Source organism: Spermophilus citellus (assembly GCF_964194105.1).
Source record: "Spermophilus citellus genome assembly, chromosome: 12".
Lineage (NCBI taxonomy): Eukaryota > Metazoa > Chordata > Mammalia > Rodentia > Sciuridae > Spermophilus > Spermophilus citellus.
This window is the reverse complement of record NC_138198.1, coordinates 126,457,320-126,482,535: the sequence shown is the minus strand read 5'-3', so window position 1 is coordinate 126,482,535 and position 25,216 is coordinate 126,457,320.

Here is a 25,216-nt window from a genome sequence, read left to right as displayed (position 1 = left end):
CTTCTTGGCCTGGGTCTGCATATGTGGCCAGGTGAGCTTCCTGAACCCTGATGGCACTGTGGACTGTGGCCTCCAGCCAAGCTATGAAACCACGAGAGAGCAGTAAGCGTGAGGTTGTAAACCACTGCAATTGAAGGCTGTTTGTTACTATAGAATCTGATAACATGTCTATACCAGTTCTTATGATTCCCAAAGAAAGAAATGTTGAGCAGAGAAATGCACAAGAAAAGGATTATAAGCCACCAACCTATGAAATTTAACTTACAATTCTAGTCACCTTCCAGTATGGAGTGAATCCATGAGTCTTCTGGTGTAAAGACTTTCTGAGCTCATTTCAAAGTAGAAATTTCCACCTGCCTAGGCAAACCTTTACTAAAAGTCACATTTTAGGGAAGGGAAAATATAGACTCCCAGAGCAAAACCACCTCAATCACTTGTTTTGACACATTTGAGACATGGTAGGAGAATTTGGATATTGATATCATTGCTCTTAAAATAAGAGAGAGAGATGTCTATCCCCTGGCTTGTGGCGATAAAAATACAATAACATGTTCAAAATCTTTGTTCTTGAAAGCCAAAAGATCATACTGGTATTTCTACAGGACTTGGAGGGACTCACTGGGTTTGTGTACCTACATGGTTTATTCTGTTTTCAGAAATGTTCTTTCCTTACATGAAAATTCAGTATAGTTTCAATATGGCCTGCCCATGTTTACTGGTCTCAGAGTTACACTGCCTTTAAATCTGCCATAAAGATAGGACACTCAGTCCCTCCATCTGTGAAAAAAGATGATCCCGAGACGAGCATTGAGGACCGTCTTCAGGTACTCTGTTTCCTCTTCAGAGAGGATGTGAGGTCATTTCCTTAGAGTGGTTTCGTCCTCGTCTTTTCTGTCACATTCCTATATCTTGTTGTACTTAGGAAGTCTTGCATATTTCATTATGTAAGAATGTATCTACAGAATGAAGCTGGCAATACCCAGGACGACTGTTCCCTGGGCCAACGTGTGTGCAAGGCAGGGAGCAGCCGCATCCTGTGCACACTTCTTCAGCAAGTGAGAGGGAGGGAGAGGGTGTCTTCTTCTCTTTGCTCACGGATGCTCTGTTGAAAATCTAGAGTTCTTCCATATCACGCTATCAAAGTGACACAATTTACCATCCCTTCAAAGTGCACAGGATAAGCAGACTCCACAATAAAGTCAATAGCTTATTCTATTGCCATCTAGAATCTGCTTCAGTTTTCAAACTATTAGCAATTTGGGATTTTCTGATAATTATATCAGTTATGTGAATTTTTAATCCAGACAAGTAAATGACAACTTTATATAAAAAGAAATAGAAATATAGGAATCTAATTCAGAAACAAATGTGTAAAATATTTATTCTTAAATGCTAAATGAAACACATCCCCCAAAGATAACAGGGAATGTAACCGCACAGAGCTGCTCACAGTCCCAACATGTGGCTTGTTGAGAGCGGTCAGTGAGCGCTCTGCACCCAGGTGCCACTAGCTGTCCTGGGACATGTGCGTTAATGAGAGGTGCCTTCACAGTAGCATCTTGACCTATTTGACCTTTGAGAATAGAAAGTGGAGATAACTTCAGAATCAGAGAAAATCACTTTGCATATCTTCTGTTATGGTTTAGGTGTGAGGTGTGCCCCCAAAGCTCATGTGTAAGACAAGGCAAGAATTTTCAGAGGGGAAATGGTCAGTTATGACGGCTGTATCCTAATCAGTGGATTGATCCACTGATGGACTAACGGGGAGCTAACTGTCTGCAGGTAGGGCCTGGCTGGAGGAAGTGGATCACCTTGTCCCTCGTGAGCAGAGTTCTATTCTCTGGCTGTATGCCCTGAGCTGCTTTCCTCGGTCACCATCTTCCTCCACCAAGATGTCTAGGCCCAGAGCTACGGAGTCAGCCCACCATGGACTGAACCTTGAAATGTGAGCCCAACAAACTCTCCTCCACCAGGTGTTCTTGTTCACAGGAAAGCTGACTAGAATGTCTTCCATTTAATTGTCCTTGGGAGCACAGTGTGACAAGCTGGTGGCTGTGCAGAAGTGAAGTCTCCCCGATGCTGCTGTGTGCGGAAGCGTTTGATGTGCCCGTCACCAGCTGGTCGTAAGGTGACACTCTCTCCTCAGACACCACAACACGCTCTTCTGAGCACTAGCCAGCAGGCACAAACGAAAGTGAGCTCAAACCCATCCACTTGGGTGACCCGGGCCGGTGGCCTGCGGACGTCAGCATTCACTCCACAAACACAGACTGCGTTTTCCGTGAGTGAGTTGACGAACATTGGGACAAAGATCTAGGTTTACAGCATGGCCCAGGCTGCACGGGAAGTTTGGCTTCATGGTCCAAGTTTACCATCTAGAGTGGGATTGAAGGAAATCAGAAAACTGGGACAGCTTCTTTAAATGAAACCACTCAGGAGGGGAGGGTTATGGTGCTGGGTTATGGTGCTGAATCTGATCTAGTGTTCTCAGGAACACAGCATGGCGTTAAAACCATGGGCCTTTTTAACACAAAGTGCATAACAAAACGCATATTTTGATGTAATATTTTGAGAAAATGCATTTTCGGTACTCTGAGGGGGGGACACAGTGACAACACCACAACACATTTGTTAATGGAACCAAAGCAAAAGCAAGGATACAAGAGGGCAGAGCCCACATGTCTCTTGTGAGAAAGGAGGAGGCAGAGCCCACCCCAGAGGGCTCTGGGGAAGGTCAGGGTGACTGGGAATCTAGCCGAGGGTCAGTGCAGCCCTCCAGCCTCCTGCCTTCGAGAGACTCAGCAGAGCTTGTGTTCTGGACTTGAGTGCTGGGCTCACTCTCTCGTCTGGTGTCTTGGGAAGTTTCTTAAACTCCTTGAGCTTGTTTCATTCCTCTTTTTGATATCTTTACCAGGTGTGAGGAAGGAACAGTAAGGGAAACACACCTCTGTCGTCCCGAGGGAGGGTACGGTAAGTAGAGTGCAGGAACCAGAAGAACGTGGGGGCATTTTGGAAACTCTTGCAGACAACTGATCAGAAAAACAAAGTCAGGGATCCAGTAACCCCAGGAAACAAGTGGTCCTGTGACCCTGCTGCCACTTTTGGGCGGCCTGGTCGACAAACTCCGGCTGGGGATTGGATCTGGTCTCTCAGAGGCCCACGGGTTAATGGCTTGGTCTCCAGCAAGGGTGGATGCTACGGGGTGGAAACCCTTAGGAGTGCGGTCAGAGGAGGGGCTTTGAGTCCTTGGCATGTGCCTGGGAGGGGACTGTGGGACCCCGGTCTCTTTCTCTCCTGCTTCTCGTCCATCATGAGGTGAGCAGCATGTTCCACCATGGTGCTGCCTACCATCATGTGTTGTTCATGTTGGCCCCAATCCATGAGGCTGATGGGTCATGGCCCAAACATCCAAAGAGGAGAGCCATGGTGACCCTTTCTCTTTGTGATTTGATTATCTCAGGTATTTGTAACAGTGACGGAAAGCTGGCTGATGCACATGGCTTAACAGGTTTGCATGAATAATAAAAAGGTGGCTGAGGACACAGCCAAACATGAGAGATTCGTGATTCAAAGCTCAAGGTTTTGCTTTAGAAACACCACGGAAAATCTCTCCTAATTTCTGCCGCTTCAGCGGCATATTACTAAATCACTCATGGGCAAATAGAAAAAAATACATTTTGCCTGGTAGAAGGGAAATGAATTGAGTTCAACCTCCAGTCAGAGTGGCTTTTTGATTTCTTTATGTTTTCCATGCGGCATTAGATTTGATAGTGGGAAATAGAAACCTCTACAAATAGACAGTGCAGTTATTTTCTAGCCTCCCACAGATATTTGAGGTCTAATGCAATCTCTGTCTTGTGGACAACCCATCACTAAAGTCTGCACCTGTTCACGGCAGCTGAGGCTACTTGGCCAAATGGTCCCACAGCCAGTAAACCCCACAGGAAGACTGTGGTGTCTTCCTGCTGGAGCTCTGAGATGTGGGGAGGGACAGAGCATCCTCGTCACCTGTCCTTGAGTCTGTGGTTGGCACAGGTAAATGGGTAGTGACTGCCAGGGATACAGTCCACTGACACCCGTGGCCCTTCCCTGAGCAATCTCCCCTTGCCTCTGTTCCGTATTCTCTTATTTCCTGTAGGCATCTTACCACATACTGTCATCTGTGTGGTCAGGCCATCAGACCCGTGATTTATCCAGCATCTCCAGTGGCTTTCAAGTGTTTCTTTCTCATCTTCCCCTTGGAAGTCTTCGCTCCTCTCTCAGCTGACGCGCTTGTAAGGGCACATGCAACTTTACAGTAAGAGGCTCCATTCTCCCTTTTGAAAATAAGGGAAGAGACTTGGTCCTCCCTTTTCTTAGAACATTTACTTTAGAAAATTTGTAATTGAGCCCAGTGAGCAGGCCCACACCTGTAATCCCAGTGGCTTGGGAGGCTGAGGCAGAAGGCTCTCAAGTTCAAAGCCAGTCTCTGCAATTTAGAGAAGCTCTAAGTAACTTAGCAAGACTGTATCTTAAAATCAAAACTAAATAAATAAATAAAAAGGTCTGGGGATGGGGAATGTGGCTCAGTGGTGAAGCGCCCCTGGGTTTTATCTATCCCTGGTACCAAAACAAAACAGAACACCCACTTGTAACTGGAAAGTCTTTTTCTGTCTCTTTGAAAGGTGTATAAATCTTTTAAGATGCTAACCAAGTCTCTTAGCTTTAGGACCAAGGATTATATATATATATATATGTCTCCCAAGGACCAAGGAGCCCTCCTTTGAAATGCAGTCCTGGAGGCAGAGAACACCCTGTCATAAATGTGTGAGCATTTGCTTTTCCTCTGCCTGGAGCAGCTAACACACCAAGTCACCCAGGATCAGACTAACCTGGGAGGAGCTGTTTATGGTAAGTGGTGCTGTCACGTTCTCTTCTCTTCCTTGAGGACAAGCTCCTGCTCACCTTGAGGACCCAGGTGGGGGGGCCGTCTCTGCCGGGCTGCATGGACGGGTGCACTAGGGGCTGCCTGAGACACACAAGGCAGTCCTGTCTGATGCCGCCACCTTTCCACCTTTGTGAGGAGGCTTTCTGGCTGGAGAACTTTCATCTTTGGTTCTATTTCTTCAACACTTATCCTCATCTGTCCCTGAGCCCATCAGCACCAGCCTGGGTGCTGACTACCTACTGCTTGCTAAAAACAGTTTATAAATATCTGATTTAATTCTTGTAACTCAATCAAGAAAAAATTTATAAGCCACCATTATACAATTGAGTAAATAAACATAAAACTGTTAGGTGGTTCGCCTACAGCTGCTTAATTTAATTGACAGAGCGAGTGTTCCAAAGCCCTTTCTGTGCTCCATAAACCCCGAGCTTTGCACGACTCCATCTTATGGATCTTGGAAATTCGTTCTTGAACCTTTCGTGTCTGCCTCTCCATGGCCAGTGTGTGCAATCGCCCCTGGGGAATGGGAACACTGGGGATCTTCAGAGATGAGTGGGCCAATGGCCTTGAAACTGGGTGTGCAGAGGCTACGGCCAAGTGTCCTGGGGTCCTGGTGTGTTGAACAGGTGGGTGACGAAAACTAGCAACTAAGGAGGTCTGTGTGGTCACGATTAGATACCAGACACAGTGGTAAGAATTTTTTATTGTTAATTCTCATATTAAAGTATGAAAAGATACTAATATTACAACCATTTGAAATGTGAAAGGCTTTCCAGTGACATTATGGAACTCGCCTTAGGTTGAATGGTCAACCTGTGGCAGACAACTCATGTTCTTGTTATATTTTAGGTATAAAAATGTCCCCCAAAGAGCTCATGTGTTGGCCATGGAGCCATGCACAGAGGTGAAAGATTGTATTATGGGAGTGCTGATCTTTTGAGTGGATTAATCCATTTGATGGACCAATAATATGAATGGACTACTGGGTGGGTAACTGCAGGCAGCTGGGGCCTGGCTGGAGGAAGTATGTGGCTGGAGATGTGGCCTAGAGGACTGTGTCTTGTCCGGGGATCCTCTTTCTCTCTCTGCTTCCCAGCTCCCATGAGCTGCACAACTTCCCTCTACCATGCCCTTCCACCATGAGAACCTGTCTCACCTCAGGTCTGAAGCAATGGAGTCGGCCGACCCTGGACTGAGCCTCGGAAACTGTAAGCCCCAGATGAACTGTTCCTCTTCTCAGCTGTTCTTGTCAGGTATCTTGGCCACAGTGATGAAAAGTTTACTAACGTGGTTTTTAAGATTATTGAGAAAGATGATGACAACATTTCTTACCTGATCACAGGATTCTGCCAGCATTGGCTGGAGAAGCTGATCGTCGCCCTTCTCATTGGAGAGCCCCGTTCAGTGTCTTCAGTGAAGGTCCAGGTGAATCTTACGAGAAGGTGAGTCTGAGTGACGGGTGGCTGCCACCATGGGATGTTGAAGATGGGATGTGTGCTGGGCTGTTGGAGGGTAGAATCCACTTTTCACAGAATTGCTTTCTAGAGGATAGTCCTGCAGCCATGGTCTGGGAACAGCAGAGAGAGTAAGTCGTGCTTTGGGCCCCCCTTGGGGAATGACTTTGAGACCCTGGAAAGGAGTGTCTTTGGGGAGGAATTGTGGGGAAGGTGCTGCTGCTGCGGAAAGGCTGTGTGTTCAGGCTGGAAGGTCAGGGGAGGGAGATTAGCTCAGGGTTGGAAAGGAAAGATTTTTCATTTTTATTTTAATGCTCACACTAGAAGAGGGCTGGAAGGATGGAGGGGTGAGTGTGTGGTGGGCTGCTGAGCATACCTGCAGGACAGGTGGGGACAGGATGCTGGGAGTTAGGGAGCCGAGCCACGGTGAAGACTGTCCAAGACAGGGGTGACAGCAGAGGGCACCTGTGGCTGGAGGGAGAGAGGGGTGGAGGTGTAGACGCTGGAGGAGGTCTGTGCAAGGTCTGTGCCGATCTAACCAGACCACAAATTGGAAAGACTGAACAAAAACAGTCTTCTTATTTATGACTAGCCAGAAGCCAAGCTAATTAGTAAGCCAGGCAATTTTAGATGGTAAGGAAAAGAGGGTTCCATTAAAACGAGGAAAAGTAGAATAGTTTATAATAGCCCTTGAAGGTGTTCTAGAAAAATCTATAAAAAGTCGCTAAGATATAATTCCTGAGCTTCTGTGAGAGTCTTACTGGATCTGGAAAGAGTGCATTGGTGGTGATCCATGGGATATTAGCTGCAATGAACCCTGACCACAGACATCAGTTACAGGTCTCTGTTCTCAGCAGACATGCTGAGACCCAGGGTTAGGCAGGTCTGGCTCCTTGAGTTGTGTGTTGGCATGAGCCTCTTGGGTGCTACAGACTCTCGTCCTTGCTCTGCTCTTTCCTTGGTCTGGGTGCAAAAGAATATTCAACAGGCTGTGGGCTGGTCTTGTATGGGTTATGTAATACTGATTTTTGAAGTTAATCAAAGGCAATCTAAATAGTCATGTCTACCTTGGTTTTAAATCTATAGCCATCTCCCAGTCTTTCTGTCCTAGGGGACATTATCTTTGTTCTTGGATGGACATCTCACCTTCAAGTGAAAACACTACATGCAATCCACCCCTCCCCAGCACCTGCCGGGTCTCCTCCCTTTCCATGTAGTTCTTTGCTTTCTTTTCTTGGAGGGGGTTATACTCTTCCTACATTCCCTCTGGTTTCAAAAATTTTGCTAAGAGTTACTTGTGATCATGGACTAATGCTGTTGCTTAAAAAATTTTCTTGCTATTTACTTAGAACACTCTTGGAAAAGAGCTGAAGTACAGTATCTGCAATCAGGGCATGGGACAGTCTTTGCATTGACTGACAAGTAGGCCTGCAGCTGACATGAGAGCCTTCATTTCCTCTTGTGTGCGGCACTGTAATAAGAAAGATTGGTCTCCTCTATGCACGCCAAGGGGTTGGGCCCACGATTTGCCTAAGGAAGAAGAGGAAACAACAATAGGCTTCCTTGATTATAATTGCTCAAGATGTTATGGAAATTGCTAATAGTTCCACCAGCACAGAGATGATAATATCACCACCATTAGAGTGGAAATGCAAACTTTGAAATTAGCTTGGGCTCTAATTTCTTTCTGTCATTTTCTAGCTGGGCAGACTTGATGTAACCATTTAACTCCCTCATATCATCCTCAAAGTTCTACCCAGGTCTAGGGTATAGTAGCCACATGGGTATATGATTATATGGTTAGTAATGCACTGGGAAGCATTATGGAAGAGAAATCAAGGCTATTTACTGAGCCCCGATTTTCTTAGTAGATACTCCCTCCTTTCTTCCTGCTATTTGTTCTTTTGCCACTTGCTCTCTGTTTTAAAGATCAATTGTGTTGGGAAAACATGAATGGGTCTAAAGTTTAAGTGAGGTTAGTTTGCAACTTCCTCACGGTTTTGGAATACATGGCTCAACCTTAAGTCCTTATGTGTCCTTGTGATAGGACTTTGGAAATAAAGTAGGAAGGTAATGAACTCAGTCCTTTAAGGGGGCATGAGATGGCTTTTATTATATTGTTGGTACCTGAGGACAGGGATCATCTCTTTGCCTCTATTTTGTGACAGCTAGAAAATTTCTTTCTTGGAATGGGTACTTAATCAATTTCTTTCAAATTACAGACCTTTGGAAAAGTTCCCAGAGAAAGAATTCTACTTCTATCAGTTTCTAGTTTCCTGAGAACATTCATGTGTTGCATAATTATGAAACTTTTAGGATAAGATCCAAGTATACAATATCTTTTTTCTGCTTCTCTGTTAAATTTATAGAGAGGTCTTTATTTTATAGGATACTTCATCCCCAAATCTCAGTGGATTATTTATCTGTCATGTAACAGGACAGTATGGGTGGTCAGCAAACAGCCTTTCAAATGACCCTCAGGGTCCATCTACCTTGTGGCTCCTCTAGTTCCAGGGTCTTCTGCTGAGTTTGCTGCAGTGGCTGCAGATAAGAAAGGACAGAGTGGACTATCATTTTGGTAGCACTTTACGGGTCAATCCTGGAAGGAGGAACCATTACATTTTCCACATTCTCTGAGCAGAACTGCCACATGTCCTCACTTGTGTGCCAGAGAGGCTGGAAACTGAAGGAAATGGTTTGGAGACTCATAAGCATATCTGCTGTGGTCCTTTCTTTCATCCACTGAACATGTACTTTGGTCTTCTGGCCACCATAGAACATGCCCACACATTCCTCACGTACACAGCCCCAAATCCCAAGTAGTCACATAGTAGAGCCAAAGCCAGAATCTTCAGAAGATATATGGGCCTCTCCCCGACATCATCAAACATTGTGACGACATCACTGTGACAAAACTTATTCAAAGGAGGAAAACATGGGGAACTGGAAAAGCCTCTGCTCTCTAAGCACTGGAGATCTGGGATCCTCTGGGCAGGCCACTCAGCCCGTCCTGCACATGGGGAGGATTCTTAATAAGGTCTCACTTTGCCCTTGGGGCAGAAATCTCTGTCTTCTCTACTTGTCTCTTATCCCCCATGGCCATACTGAAGTGAGGATGGTAAAAGTGTTTTCCCTGAGACTGCAGATTTCCTTGTCTGCTTCCTGCTCAGCTAAGTTTGGGGTCCCAACATTTATTTTAAGCATCAAAAGCTAGGAGAAAAAATTTTGAATGTTTTCACTACTAAGAAATATAAATGTGTAAGGGGATATACATATATAGCCATGTTCAAACATTACACAATATGTGCACGTATCGAACATCACATTGTACCCTACTAATATGTATGAGTTTTTTGTTTTTATGTGTCACTTAAAATAAGTTAGAAGAAAGTAAAGAATAAATATCAATCAAGTTTCCTTAAAATACAGTGGATTTCTCATATATTTGCTTTTGATCTTAGCAGGTGGTTTTTCCAACCAAGATGGCCCCAGTCAATGGGCTCTTCTCTTTCAACTCTCCTGGAAAGCCAGCCAACCCTTGTCAGAACTTATTTCTTTCTTGAATCCCTACTAAAATCAGGCAACAGTAGGCATCTCAGCAGTGCTCTCTCACCCATTCCTCCAGAGCAGGAGCTCAGTGAGAATGCACTTTCCCCCAGTCCTTGTGTGGCAGAGTCACACACTGTTGAGGGAAGGTTGTCAAGTGGCTGTCCATGCAGTGCTTCAGGAGAGGAGACTGCACTGTGGCTGAGCTATTGTAGGACCTTGGGGTCCCCTGCCGGGTCCTCTGTTCTTGGAAGGTTGGAGGAAGGATAAGGTGGGAGGTTTATATGAGTCAGGTATGAAACTGACTTGTGTTTGGCAAAGACAAATGTCCATATCTACCCCAAGGAAGTTCCCCAAGGAAGTTCAGGGAGAGTTATGCAGCACATGCCAGGTGCAAAGGAAATCGGGTTTGGTGAACACAGCCATCTTGGCCATGGTATCAACAAAGTGGTTAAATGTCTATACAGACTAATGTGAAAAGTTGAAGCTTATTTGTAGAGTCAAAATTCGGAATAAAATTCAGAATTACTTAGATGGAGGCTAAAGAAAAAAGAGAGTGTAAATAGTCACTTGGGAAATCCCTCAGGGAATTTCTCAAAACCAAGTAAGAACTGAAGAGGAAGTTTCCTGTGTCTCAATGCTGATGTCCCACAAGAGACCCTCATGAGACTGAGGAAGGTGAGAAGTCTTCCAAGGAGGCAGGGTGGGCTGATTTCTTTCAAGGGTTGACTGCAAACCATACATTAATGCCACGTAGGTTTGTTCTCCACTGCAGGGCTGTGGGTGACTCATCTTGGCTCATTATTCTTTAAAAATAACCCAGGAGAGGTGGGAACAACCCAAGGAAACTCACCTCCGTGTTGACGCCATCAGCTGGCATCCCTCTTCGGCAGGGTGTGGGTGGATCTGGGAGGCCAGGAGCTGCAGGCAGCCTCTGAAAGAGGACTGGCTGGGAGCCAGGAGGCCTTCTGCCCACTGAGTCACCCTCTCTGGAGACTCCATGATTCCCCCGTAATGCAGTTTGCCAAATCCTTTCATGAAATAATAATTTCTTAATTTTCCCAGAGATATAAGGCAGAAGTATCAGACTCTTCATGCTCCATTTTCTGACTACATAAACCACTTGTTCATTTAGTTTGGGCAGAAATATGAACAAATAAAGAAGAAACCTTTATTCAACATTTGCCAATTTAAATTTATGTCTATATTTTTATTAGCGTATATATGAATGCATACACACATGTATGATCACTTCTAGACTCATACATTGATTGATTAGAACGTCATCTTTCTCTTCTTTTTTCTTTGCTTCTTTCTTTTAAATTTCTCAGATCTGCTCTATTTAGGACAAAAAATTAGTGACAAAAACCATCTATATTCTGGAAAGGTAATAATCCAATATGGTGTGTGCAGTAAAAAACATATTATGACCATATATATAATTTAAAACCTTCTAGTAGCTTCACTAAAAACCTATAAATAAAAAGGTAAAATTAATTTTAATTGTATATTAAGCCTAATATATCAAAAATGACATAATTGAAATGTTCTCCTTTTTGGGTACTCTTCAAAATCTGTTGAAACCCCAGCTCCCATGAATGCTGAAACAAACTTCAATCGTCCACAGCATGGCTGTTACTCATGCACAGGAATTATGCTGAACTGCACAGGAATTATGCTGAATGGAAAAACCAGTCTCAAAGCACACCTTCTCCATGATTGTGGCCACATGACATTCGTGAAATATGATTGTGGAGATGGAGAAGAAATCAGAAGTTGCACAGAGGGAGGGGGGATGCTTTTGAATAAGCAGGCTAAAATGGGGTGGGGAGGCATCTTGGGGAAGGCAGAAGGAATAACTTTGTGGGAGCAGTTCTGCCAGACTCACAGGTGATAAGTTGTTCCTATGCAGAGGAGCACAGAGGAGCACAGAGGAACATGGAGCAGCAGGGAGGAGCAGGGAGGAGCATGAAGGAGCACAAAGGAACTGGAGCAGCATGGAGGAGCAGGAGGGAGCATGGAGGAGCAGAGAGGAGAATGGAGGCGCGCGGAGGAGCATGAAGGAGCAGGGAGGAGCACAGAGAAGCAGAAAGGAGAACAGAGGCACATGGAGGAGTAGAGAGGAGAATGGAGGCACACAGAGGAGCACACAGGAGCACAGAGGGACTGGAGCATCAGAGAGGAGCAGGAAGGAGCATGGAGGAGCAGAGAGGAGCACGGAGGAGCAGAGAGGAGCACGGAGGAGCAGAGAGGAGAATGGAGGAGCACGGAGGAGCACAGAGGGACTGGAGCAGCAGAGAGGAGCAGGAAGGAGCACGGAGGAGCAGAGAGGAGAATGGAGGAGCACAGAGGAGCACAGAGGGACTCGAGCAGCAGAAAGGAGCAGGAAGGAGCACAGAGGAGCAGAGAGGAGAATGGAGGAGCACAGAGGAGCACAGAGGGACTGGAGCAGCAGAGAGGAGCAGGGAGGAGCATGGAGGAGCAGAGAGGAGAACGGAGGAGCAGAGAGGAGCACGGAGGAGCAGAGAGGAGAATGGAGGAGCACAGAGGAGCACAGAGGGACTGGAGCAGCAGAGAGGAGCAGGAAGGAGCACGGAGGAGCAGAGAGGAGAATGGAGGAGCACAGAGGAGCACAGAGGGACTGGAGCAGCAGAGAGGAGCAGGGAGGAGCATGGAGGAGCAGAGAGGAGAATGGAGGAGCAGAGAGGAGCACGGAGGAGCAGAGAGGAGAATGGAGGAGCATGGAAGCACATGGAGGAGCACCTGCTTAAGTGGTGACATCTGAATGAGGTCTGTGGATTGAACCTGTGTCAGCCTGTTGATGTGGTATCTGCTCTAGCTGCTGTGAGGTGGGGAGGGTGAGCAGGGCCTCCCTGCACATTTGTGTACAACCTCCTAGGAGTGTATAAACAAAGTACAAAAGCAGCTTCTGATGTTGCCATTGTTTGATTGAAGAAAGATCCAGGAAAGCAGGGAGGGGTTTTCCTCCTGAGAGGCACTATAGAGCATCTCCCTAATAATGTGCCACCGTCAGGTTATCATTAAGATGTTTATTAAGGACCCACCATAAATGCCCCACGTGGACACAACACAGAGACCATTTTGCTTACTTGGGTTCCTGACTGTCTGGCAATCCAACTCTATGCACATGTCCTTTAGTCTGAATTTTCAAAATGTGCCAATAGTAGCTTTCTTTCTTTTCCATCCTCCTTCCTTTTAGAAACACCAGCTTCCTCTGAAGCCCGAGGGCTTTCGGCAGGACTCAGGTGACTCTTGTGCAGCAACACCAGACACTGAACAGGACTTGGCCTCTGCGTGGATGGACGCCCTCTTCCTGCTCTCTGTGAGGTCCAGGAGGTGTGATGAGGAAAGTTCACTCTCCCTGCAGCTCCACGGGACATTCAGAGAACACAGAGATCATGCAATTGCTTAGGCTGCTTTCCTAAGGCTGTTCCCCCAGGCCCCCTAGAATACCCAGGGCCATGGTGACAAACCATGATTCCATCCCTCAGTCTGTGGCAGCCTTGGACACAGGCCCTATCCCTTCATCATGGGGACATTTTCTTGGCTAACTTTCTAGGACCCCCCCAAGGGCCTTCCATCCCTCCCCTCTCACCTGGGGGTTCTCACCTCTTGTTCGTGGGGGTCCTGCCCCCTCCCCAAAGGCAGCTACTCCCCATTTCTCCTCCAGCTGCCTTTGCTTCTGCTTGCCCTCAGATGCCATCCCCCTGCCCCCGACTCTTCCTGGCCATCTACCCTCTCACCCCTCCCTCCAAGCTTTAGGCTGCCAACGTAGCAGCTCAGAGTTGACATCGAGACCTCCAGGATTTGTTCTCCACCATTCCCTTCTCCACGACCTGCAACTTTCCCACCTTTTCTGTCTTAAGAAAGTAGCACCAACATTAACACAGTGTTCACACCCCAAACCTTGAAGTTTCAATTTCTCTCATAGAATATACTCAAGTACCAAAAAGTCCTGTTAGAATTAGGTTCAGAACATGCTCTACCTCAGACTCCTTCCCACAGGCAGACATCTTGGCTCAGGGCCTGAGCACCTCTCCTGGGAGCTCTAGGGATTCCCTGGTATGGGCTGGATTCTGTCCCTTCCCCTGAAATTCACATTGAAGTCCTGACCTCCAGTATCTCAGAATGTGGCTGCCTTTGAAGGGGTGAGTAGTTGGAATGAGGTCACGTGGGCCGTGATCCAACATGACTGGTGTCCTTCAACAAAGAGGAGCTTGGGACACAGACACACAAACACACACACACACACACACACACACACACACACACGGGGAAAACTTTGTGAAGACAATGGAAGGGTCAGTCAAGCCAAGACAGGCCTCAGAAACAACCAGTTCTGTCCACACCTTCATCTCAGACTTCAGCCTCCAAAACTGTCAACACGTGTGTGGTGTAAGCCTCCCAGTGTCTGCATGTTGTGGGCCCTTCAAACAGGTATAACCCATCACCAATAATCCACTGTGGTGAGAATTAAAAAGAAAAAAAAAAGATGCTCTTTCTGGGCTCCACGGATGCCGGTTTGCTCAGCCCTTAGACCAACTCTATGTATCTGCTCGCCGGTCAGCCAGACATCCGTGGGCAGGGTGTCCATGGGCCGACCACACAGCCTGCTCTTCCTGTCTCCCTCTTCCCATTCATGCCCCTGCACATTAGTGAGAATGATCACTATGAAACCTAGGTCAGATCTTATCTTAAAACCTTAAACTAGCTTTTTATCACACTTGGAAAAAAATAAATCCAAAGTGTATTCCTTGGAAAGCAGAGTCCAGTGTGGACTCACCCTGGCATAGTCCGGAGCTTCGCCTCCTGCTCCTGGCACCTGCACATGGCCCACAGGGTCCCCTCTCCCAGTGCTCTGGAGCGGCTACCTGCTCTGACCTCTGGTCTGGGCTCTATTCTCGCTCCACCCTCAGACACTTCCTCTGAGGGCTCCTTCTGAGTTCCACGTCTGCTTTCCTGTCTCTCTCTCTCTGATTTTTGTTTCCTTCCCCCTAGCTTTCACTATCATCCTGATGTATAACCATTCAACATTTTCCTGCTGTTTATTTCTGTTCCTGCCACCAATTTTCAAACATGTGACCCATGAAAGATCTTGTCTGTCTTGTTTGCTGCAGGGCCCCTCAATCAACGTCACATGCCTGGATTTTCAATGTCACATTAGACTTTGAGGTAGATGTTAAGTTTTGGGATATTTTGGAGAGAATGAAGGCTTATGTAATATAAGTTTATTTATCTGGTTGGTGTCAGCACATTTTTTAGATTCTTCAGATTTTTGTAGAAAGGTAGACTGGCCTTTACTCCTACTTAAATTGGTTTTATCATTAGTTAATTGTAGCATTTGTTCACTGTTTGTTACGATCTAATGTATTAGTAGCTGTTAGGGTTTGGATCTGAAATGTCCCTCAAAACCTCTGTTTTGAAGGTTTTGTCCCCAGTGCAGCTATGTCTGGAGGTGGGCTTTCAAGAAGTGATTGGATCATGAGGCTCTGACCTCATCAACAGATTAATCCATGGGGTGGATTAATAATCTGAATGGGCGACTAGGAGGTTATTGAAATTGTAGGCAGGTAGGGCATGGCTGGTGGAATGGCCATGGGGGAGCTTGGGGCACTCTACCTTGTCCCCAGCCTCTTTCTCTCTCTGCTTCTCTGCAGCCAGGAGCTGGGCGTCTCACCTTAGCTATGTCTTCTGCCATGATGTTCTGCCTCACCTCAGCCCAAAGCAACGGAGCTCTCCAACCACAGGCTGGAACTCCAGAAACTGCGAATCAAAATGAATCAAAATAAATCTTTCCTCTGTTAATTTTTTTTCAAATATTTGTCTCAGTGAACAAAAAGCTGACTAGCACAACTGCTCCAAGTGGCTACAAAGACATTCAAGATAGAGTCCCTGCTGTAAGGAGCTCAAGGTCAACCATGGAGACTGTCAGGTGGTGAGGAATCCTGATTAGCTGCTTTTCAGTGTGGGGAAGGAAGTGAAGATGGCTCTCAGCAACTAAGAACAGTACTTAATGGGATGATGGATGGGTGGAGGCAGGGCCCGGTAATAGCCAAGGATGCAGAAAACACCAGGTGTTTACAAATCATGGCTGCTGACAGTTTGGCAAAGGCAGGCCACAGGCTAAGTGGCAGATTCAACATGAATTTCCTTAAATTATAGGATGTAACTTTGCAGAAAGCTAGATGTGGAAAGGTAAATAAGATCCTCCTTTATGCTTGTTTGTGTTTTTTCTTAAGAAATCATCTCATCATCTCTTATTTATGGACCATCCTAGAGCTTTCTCATGGGCTAACTGTGGAAATGATTCTCCAGGATGAAGGGAGAAACTTCAGGAATTATAGCCTAGCTATAAAATTAGTGTTATGCAAGCCTCCATCCCCCTCCCTCTGCAACAGCAATGCAGTTCTGAAATAGCAATGCAGAGGAGTGGGTGGCAAAACTGTCTAATAGTTAGCTGCTACACGAGATTGATTTGCATTCATTTATATTTTACCAAATTATCTTGGGAGAGGAGTTTTAATTGACAGCATCGCTACCATAGGCCTAAATTTCAGTCGAGTTTAAAGGCCACTCTTTTATGCCAATCAGATCTGAAGCTCTAAGGGGCTAGACTGGGGTCCCCTGGGGTGAGGATGCACATGGATCCAAAGTGACCTGCCCTCTTGGCAGACCTCTACTGGCTGGGCTCACCTTGTCAGGATACCTCTCTTTCATGTGGCTTTAGACTTTTAGTCATTTGCTTGTAAATATGTGTGGTCATGTAAAATAGGTCCACCTTGTTGCTGGCATGTTTTTTGTTGCCAAATATTTGCAAACTGTAGAGGGAACTTCCTTGAAAGCAGCCCTTTCAAGGAAGAAGAAAACAGGCAGAAAGGATGCACTTACCCGTCAGAGACACAGAGCCTCAAAAATCAAAGTGCTGAAATGACTGGCAAGTGGCCTTTAAAAAGATTTTGTACCATTAAGAGAAGCCTCCTTGGCCCGGGCAGCCTCTTCAAGCTATAGCAGATGGAGGTCTAGGGTAGTGTGGAGGCCACTTCCCAATGCCTGATTTCAGTGGGGTACAGTGGCCCACACCCGTAATCGCAGGGACTCCGGAGGCTGAGACTGAAGAATCGTGAGTTCAAAGCCAGCCTCAGCAAAAAGCTAGGTGCTAAGCAACTCAGTGAGATCCTGTCTCTAAATAAAATACAAAAAATAAAGCTGGGGATGTGGCTCAGTGGTTAAGTGCCCCCGAGTTCAATCCCTGGTACTGCCCCCTGCAAAAAAAGGGATGAATTTCAACCAAACAACTATCCCTATTCTATACATTGTGATAATTAACAATATCAGAAAGCTTTAACCAAAGCAAATGATGAAAATAAAATATTAAAGAACTCAAGGCACAAAATTTGTGAATATCTTTATCTGTAAAAAGTAAAGTGATATTTCAAGTAAGCTTTGAAGAAATAAAATTATATAACAAAAATCTTGGCCTGTTTGAGCCATTTCTTTCCAAACTAAAGCTGGTTTCTGACAGATTAAAAGATATTTAATTCAAACTTAGCTTTGGTGTGAATCTTCCTTCTGTAACTTATTCTTTCTTTACAATATTAAAGTTCTAGCCACCAACAAAAATTTTTCCTTGTTTTCTGCTGATCTTCAGATAGATCATAGCAAAATTTGCTAGAGATAGTTGCATATTTTGCCTCCTATAAAAAAAAAAGAAAAAAAATTCAAGCACCTATTTCTCAATACCTTTATTTCTCAATGGGCTTCCCTGTAAGGATGTTGCTGTCAATTGTCTTGGCTTTCCTTTGCACTGAACATGAATTAGTAAAATTTCTAAAAGATGCTTATATTCATTTCATAAACCTGTTCTTTTTTCTAGGAGGTGATTCTTCACATTGAATTTATCAAGAGTTCCCTGTGCCAAGAACATAACACTTAAAACCCAGTAAGGGGAACTTTTAAAGGGTTAGGAAATGGATTTCTAAAGTGGACTCACTCAACACTCATTTATGAGTGCATAATCCTTACAATTTCTTTAATTTTCAGAATAGCAATTTTAGATCCTGAGCAATTTTGCTGTTGAAATTGCATTTGGCGTTCATGCTACTGCTTCAGGGACTTAACTTTTATTTGAAACTAATTTTCCCGCTTTGTTCTCATCCTTAGTGACTGGAGTGTATGGGCCATTATGTGAAGAAAGGAGAAATATAAATGGAGAGTCAGAAGGCAATGGATAGTGATTTGATCGTGGGCTGCTTTTCCATTCTAACACCTGAATGGAGCGGACAGAAGACATTGAAGGAGTGCTTTTATTCTGGGAAAGACTTAGAAGAGTAATTGTCCTTTACATGAAATCTTTTGTTACTTTTATCCTCCTGTTATTACCAGAAGGTATTTTTATGTGTGGTTATCAGAAGTGGTAAAGTATAGGACAATGAGAGGAAATTCATTTTATAATTATCCTTTGCTAAAGTAGCTATTTTGCTCAGTTGAGCTGGAAAAAAAAATGAGCCGATTTCATAAAGGCCTTGCACTCTTTGGAGCCTTAGAATTACTCTTAAACCTAATTTTCCATTTGCAATTTTTTGAGAGTTTCTAAGAGAAAGTTTAAGGCTGTATTTGTAGCCATCTGAAAATGGAAATGAAGCAAAAATAAGGAGCCCCCAAACATGCTCACTATACTCATTGAAACTTTAATGGTAATTAAGATTTTCAGTTTCCTCTCCAGGGGGTGTGATCCCACACTGCCAAAGGCGCCAGGTTGAGATTCTCTGAGAGCACTCCTGGGAATCCCTGTGTTTAGTTTTAAAACATGGTTCCTGGTGTTCACTGAGTGCTACATCATTTCAGGCAGAGTCCACGTGAAGAAACCAAGTCCTCATTTCCATCCAGTATTACCCTTGATGGTGGAAATAGAGTGCTGCAGTGGATGGAGGGCATGCCGGGCATCTGTCTGTCCAGACCAATGGCATCACGGGAGGTGCAGGGCAGGCAGGGTGTTCATTATGGGAGGCTCTAGGCACACACCTGCTGTGGGGGGCAGGGGCTTTCTTAAGAAGGGAGGGGGAGATAGGGAAGTGAAGGCAAGAAGGGAGTGGGGGACGAGGTCAGCAAGGCAGGGCTGTGTGTAGAGGCTTCCGTTTGTACTGCGGTGCAGGCTGTCGGTGGTGGCGGGAGGTGAAGAAGCTGATCTCAGACGGGGCCTTGTGCCATATGTGAAGAGATCTGAGGGTGTGCTTCATGCCCAAATCAGGATCCTCTATCCACATGGAGCCTTTCAAGATGGAAAGCAGGAAGGGGGTGAGAAACGGCCGAGAGGAGAAAAGGTGAGAAACGCAGCTGTCAGGGGACGAGGGAGAGAGAGACTGGGGAGTTGAGGTGGTAAACTGGCACGACTTTGGGACCAAAGGGAAGGAGCAAGAGAGTCCAGAGTCCTCCAGTTTTGACCTGGATTTTATTAGAGGGCCATTAACGGAGCGGTAGAAGGTGGGAAGGGGCAGGTAGGGGACAGATACCCCGTGCAGCACCTGAGCTGAGCTGGCTCTGGGGATGCAGGTGGCTGCATCGTCTGAAGCCCCAGGAGGAGATTCAGGCAAGAAATCAAAATTCAGCAGTGACTTGGGTTCAGGCCAGCTTCTGTGACAAAAGCCGACCAAATCTTACTTTTATGTCATGATACTCTTCCAGTGTCTGACTGTACACAGAAGCAATTACTTTGTGACCTAAACAGTATCACAGAAAACATGTACATGAAATTAAGGGGTAGAAAAATAAATACAAAGAGACCTACTTTTCTTCTCACTGAAATTCTAATTGGCTTCGGATACCCAATTTCCTCTTCAGGAGGAAATTTCTGTCTACTATCCCCCAAGTTTTCTGGGGCAAGTAGTTCTAAGAGGCACAGCCGAAGCCCGGCCCCGTGACCAACAGAGTGGATGGCGGGGGGTCTGAACTCCCTCCCTCAAGGCGGCTCTTGGTTGGTGGTTACTGAGTGGAGCCCTGGGGCCCAGATGTGGCAGGCAGCTTTGCTCTTAGGCCACATGAGAAGGACAGCTGAGGTCAGTGACTGGGAAACCGGGATCGCTGGGACATTTCTCACAGTACTGGCTTTTGTTCAGTGAGACGGGGCGACACCGTCATAGCAGCCTCTTGCCGCCCTTCTTGATGACGTTCAGACACCAGGGATTCTCCCTTTGGCCATGTTGTGTGCACTTGCTCAGATGTCCACTCCTACATGCAGCAGGGACTGGAGCAGGTTCCCATGTCTCCACCCATGCTTGCCCTTCCTGTAAGATGCCCCCCCTCTGCCCCCACCACAATGAGATCAATGTCCCTCTGAGGACACAGCAAGTCAGGGAGGCCCTCGCCAGAACCCAACCACTTGGGCCTGCTGCTGTCAGGTTGCAGCCTCTGAAGCTGTCAGAAAGGAGTGTCTGTTGCCCGAGCCACCCGGACTGTGGATGTTTTTAATGGCAGCATGAGCTGGCCCAAATGTGGGGACCTAAGAGGCTGCAGAGCAGTTCCGAGTTCTAGTCTTGGGTCCTCTTTAAGGATGATATATCCAGTTTCAAAGAGAGCTTTCACGTACTTATGATTCTGTCTTTGAGCAAAACACGCTTTCCAAATTCCAATACCATCTTTATCGACTCCATAGGGGGCCTAACAATTCGCTTTGTAGCCAGTGGCTGCCACTACACATTTTTAAACCGGCTTCTTACAAAAGAGCCACATGACAAGAAGCCCTCTCAATTCTCAGTCCTATTTTTCTCCATGATGAAAACCCTCACAGGCAAAGAAATCCTTGACTACAAAAAAATAATGATACCTGTCTATGCCCTGCTGCACAGTAATGAGGCTGAATTCTCCTCTGTGGCCCATGAAAATCATTCTCCTGACTTTATGGTGTGATCTATCCACAGTGGAGAGAGACCCCACTTAATTTCTCCTTTATTCAGACGGCAAATTAATGTAAGCCAGGTAGAAGTGGATTAGGCAGAAATAATAATGATTTGGATATGTGTTCATAAATAGTCTAGGTCAGCCTTTGGGACAGAGCTTTCCAAATCCGAGAGGATTAAAGTCAATGATTTTATTAATCCCCATCATACTTGGATTAAGAAAGTGTCATTTCTTTTGTTTTCACTTGGGCAGAGGGAAACACACAGGGCCTCTGGGGCTTCCCTATGGCCCCACAGACAGGCAGAGGCAGAGCCAGCCCCACGTCACTAACAGGGCTGAGACCTCGGTGCAGAGTCCTCCAGAGCTAAGAAGGGCCCACTCTTGGGTTCAAGCTCTGTTGTCCCTCTTGACATTTGTAACAAGGGGCCACACATTTTTATTTTGCACCAGGTCACACAAATTATTCAGCTGGTTTTAAACTTAAGCTTCAAGTGTTTGACATGCAACCTTTGGATCTCATACTCTGAAATTTTAAATTATGCCTTTTGACTAATGTTATTAAGAACCTGAGATACTGGGGGAAATGATAAAAGTTGTCCAACTGGCCAGGCAGACGCCAAAGGCAGCTACAGCTCAGGGCTTACAAGAAGGTTGGTGAGCTTGTTGCTCAAGGTTCTTTAAAAGTGAAGGAAACAGCATGTGCTCCTCAAAGTTGCCCTTGCAGAGCCCCAGGGCTTTCTGAGCCTTGGCAGTGGTATCCTGAGAGGAGTTTCTGCCCAACTTTTGGCACTTTGGAATTCATTTAAAATTTTGAACTAGAAACCAACTCTGCCATGTTTTTATTTCTATACTACAAGATGCTCTAAGTAAATGACTGTGCATTTAATTCTTTGAAAATTTAAGTGCATTTACATCCTAAAGCATGGGCATGAGTGCATGAACTATGCTAATCCAATGTGATTGTGAATCTGGAAGGAAGGCATTTTAGCTCTTTCTTTCTTAGAAAGAAAGAGCTCCTGGAGAGGCAATGGTGTGTCTAACTTCATTCTTCACTTAGCTCTGATGTGGATCAAAGTCGCCAATTGCTTGCTTGATCCAACACTATGGTGTCAAGTTTTCTGATTTTATAATTTACTTTGATAGAGTTGAGATAAAAAGAAAAGGATCTACATGGGGATGTACCTTCAGCTTAGCATTCAGTGACCCTTGCATTTCACCTATTTTAGGTCGCTGTTTCAGATTCTGGTGTAAGAAAAAGCCTCCCTAGTCTCCTGATTGCAGGCAGAGGTGACTTTCAACTGAGATGGGGGCAGTGTTCATGCCCATGGGACTTTGGTAATGTCTGGAGGCATTTTTGATTCTCATAATTGGGAGATTCTAAGGGATATTGTAGATCAAGGCCAGAGATACGATGCCAAAGAATTATCTGGCCCCACAGAACTAGTGCCAAGGCCGAGGAGCCCTGCATCCTGGCCCAGGAGCCACCTGCAACTCTGAACCCTCTGTGCTGAGCAAGGTTCAGGGCCAGGCGGGCATGCAGCTGAGCTCCCTGAACACAGGCAAAGCAAAGGCCAGCTAGATTTTAAAGGTAAAAACAAAATTGTTGCCTGCAAACGGACAGAGGTTTATGAAACAAAATAGTTTCCTGCAAAAGCAAACCTGTCACATTTAGTTTGAAGGATCAGGCATTTTATCTGGAGGCACAGTGTGTGCTCGGATTCTAGTGTTTCTGACACCTCTCAAAATTTCTTTTTGTGTCTCTTTTTTGTGTGATAATCATATATCCTAAGATCTACCTTTTCAGCCAAGTCCATCCAATCATACACATAAAGTATATGAAATTCTTTGTGCATCAACTATTCTCAAGGTTGTTTTCTCTCTCTCTCTCTTTTTTTTCCTCTGAGTCAGGGTCTCACTCTGTTGTCTAGGAGGATCTTGAAGCCCTGGGCCCAAGTGATGCTGCCACCACAGCCTCCCAGGTGGGATTCAGGCACATACCAGCATGCCTGGCTCTGTTAACACTGTTTAAGAAAATGTGTTGATAGGCATTGTGGAAGTAGCTATCAAGACTGTATAGAACAAGATTGACATTTTCAAATTGGATTTGTGTACATAACAATTGAATCCAACAAACCTTTGGATCATGAGGCAATGGTCATCAGGATGGTCTGATGAGGAGTATAAATATGAGTTATGGACCCTACCCTCAAGAAGACAAGGGGTGGCTTTAGAAGAGGAAGAGATAAACTCAGAGGGAGAAACGTCTTCACATTCTGCATAATTGCAACTTTGTGAAGTTAGGCCCTTGTATCTTTCAGTAGTGGTTCAACAGAGAAATGTTAGTAGTAAAGTCCAATCCCTGGACGCTAGATGCCATGGGTAGAGGAGGGAGCTGGCCTGGGGTTTGTGAACTGGTGGTCTTGAGCACATACTCACGGTATGTGCACAGGATAGTGAAGCCTACCTGCAGAAAGGAGTTGTGCTCTTGAAGATCACACAGCTGGTGGTGTGGACATCAGCCCAGAGAAACAGCAGAGGGAAGCTCTTAGTGATGCTGGAGGCACCAGGGAGGGCTGCTGCATACCGGAAGGCCTCGCTAGCAGTCACTGACCTTGGAATTTAATTCTGGATCAAGGGAGGTGGCTGGTTGTAGGTAACAGGCAGATGTGGAGAAATTGGCAGGTGGCTCGTCTTACAGGTCCTAAGCCCTCCCTAGTGGCCAGACTTTGTCCTGTAAGACAGGTTCTCCCGTCTACTTGCTAGAACCTGCTACTTAAATATTGAATAATTCTACTCTTTCCGACTTGACATCGGCAGCTCACATACACTATCTGTAATCTAAATTTAAAAACCAATATGATCTTTTACTATAAGGTGAAGAAAATGTAGAAGTTAATTTCTTATGAAATTATGTTCTATTTCACTATGGCAATATTTGGGTATAACCAAAGAGACATGCTGAAACAAGAAGCGTAAACTCAATTAAGCACAGAACAATGTTCATGTGACAGCTTCCTGGGCAGGCCCACAGAGGTGACTTAAATGCCATGAAAACATTGCAGTGATGAGTGTTTCTAAGGTGATAGAGCATTGCTACTTTTTAGGATAAAACAAAGTGCAAAACAGGTAGAGGCATACCTGGAGACACCTGTGGACATCAGAGAGGCACAGTTTTGATGGGCAGAGCCTGTGGAGTGGCCGCCCACGGCAGAACAGCTGGTGGTCCTGGCTCATTGCTGACTGCCATGCCTTAGCCACTACAGCTGTGACAGCCCCCGAACTACACATGCATTTCCAAGGAGGCTGTCACTACCTTCACTGAGAATCCTCCCTTTGGACAGTACTAGTGAAGCCTACCTGCATTGCTCTGCATGCGGATAGCAGTGCTAGAAGGTGTCTGACTTGAGTCGAGGAACATGAGGCAGGAGGCAAGATCCACCACAGGGATCCCTGTGAGCTGTCAAGGAACGTGGAATGAGGACAGGCAGCAGGGAGGAGGGAAAGCGCTTGGAGACCTCTGATGAGGCTGAGTGTGGGAAGGACTGAGCAGATGGAAGGGAGCAGAGAGCCCTCCAGAGAGTCCCAGGCCCCTGCTCTTCACGGTGGATGGCTGCTGGTCTGGGAAATGGAGAACCAAACAGGGGGAATACTGTATCTGGGTGTTCGTCTGTGTATTTACACATGTAGGTATTTATTATATGTGTGCATATCTAGCATGTATGCTGATTTCTGACTCTAGAATTCAGTGGAAGGTCAGAACTGGAGATAAAGATTGAAGTCAGCAGCAGATGGCCGATAGCTGACTAGCAGACTGTGTTCCAGGAAGAGCATGTGGCATTAGATAAGCTGAAGATCTGGAGGGACACTTTGGGGACGAAGGTCCTTACTGGGAGGGAGAAGCAGGAAGGGACCATAGTGAAGGCTGCAGAGGAGAAGGGTTAGCAAATGAAAGGGCGTGTTCATGAAGGCAGCAGGTCAGATCAGAGGAGGTTCCTGATGTGCACACACACCTGGTGTGGGGCAGCTAGACAAACACAATGTCCTTCACAGAGAACTGATCCAGGCACAAGCATGCGAGGGGGGTTTCCCAGGCAGAACAATGGAGATAGCAGAGCATTCATGCATCTATTGTCTGTGTCCTGTGTATCCATAAACGTGTCATAAGATATAGGTGTTTATATAAATGCTTGTACACAGAAAAGTATATTTACAATCTTCTTTGGTTTACCTTCACATCCACCACGGCATGGTTATGTTGTGCTGATTAATATTTAGGAGTCTGACGGCAAAAGTTGTTTGTATCTTGCCTGGGGCCGTTTTATAGATTCTAATCTTTACAAGACAGCCATTTGTCTTCAACACTTACTTGCTCTCT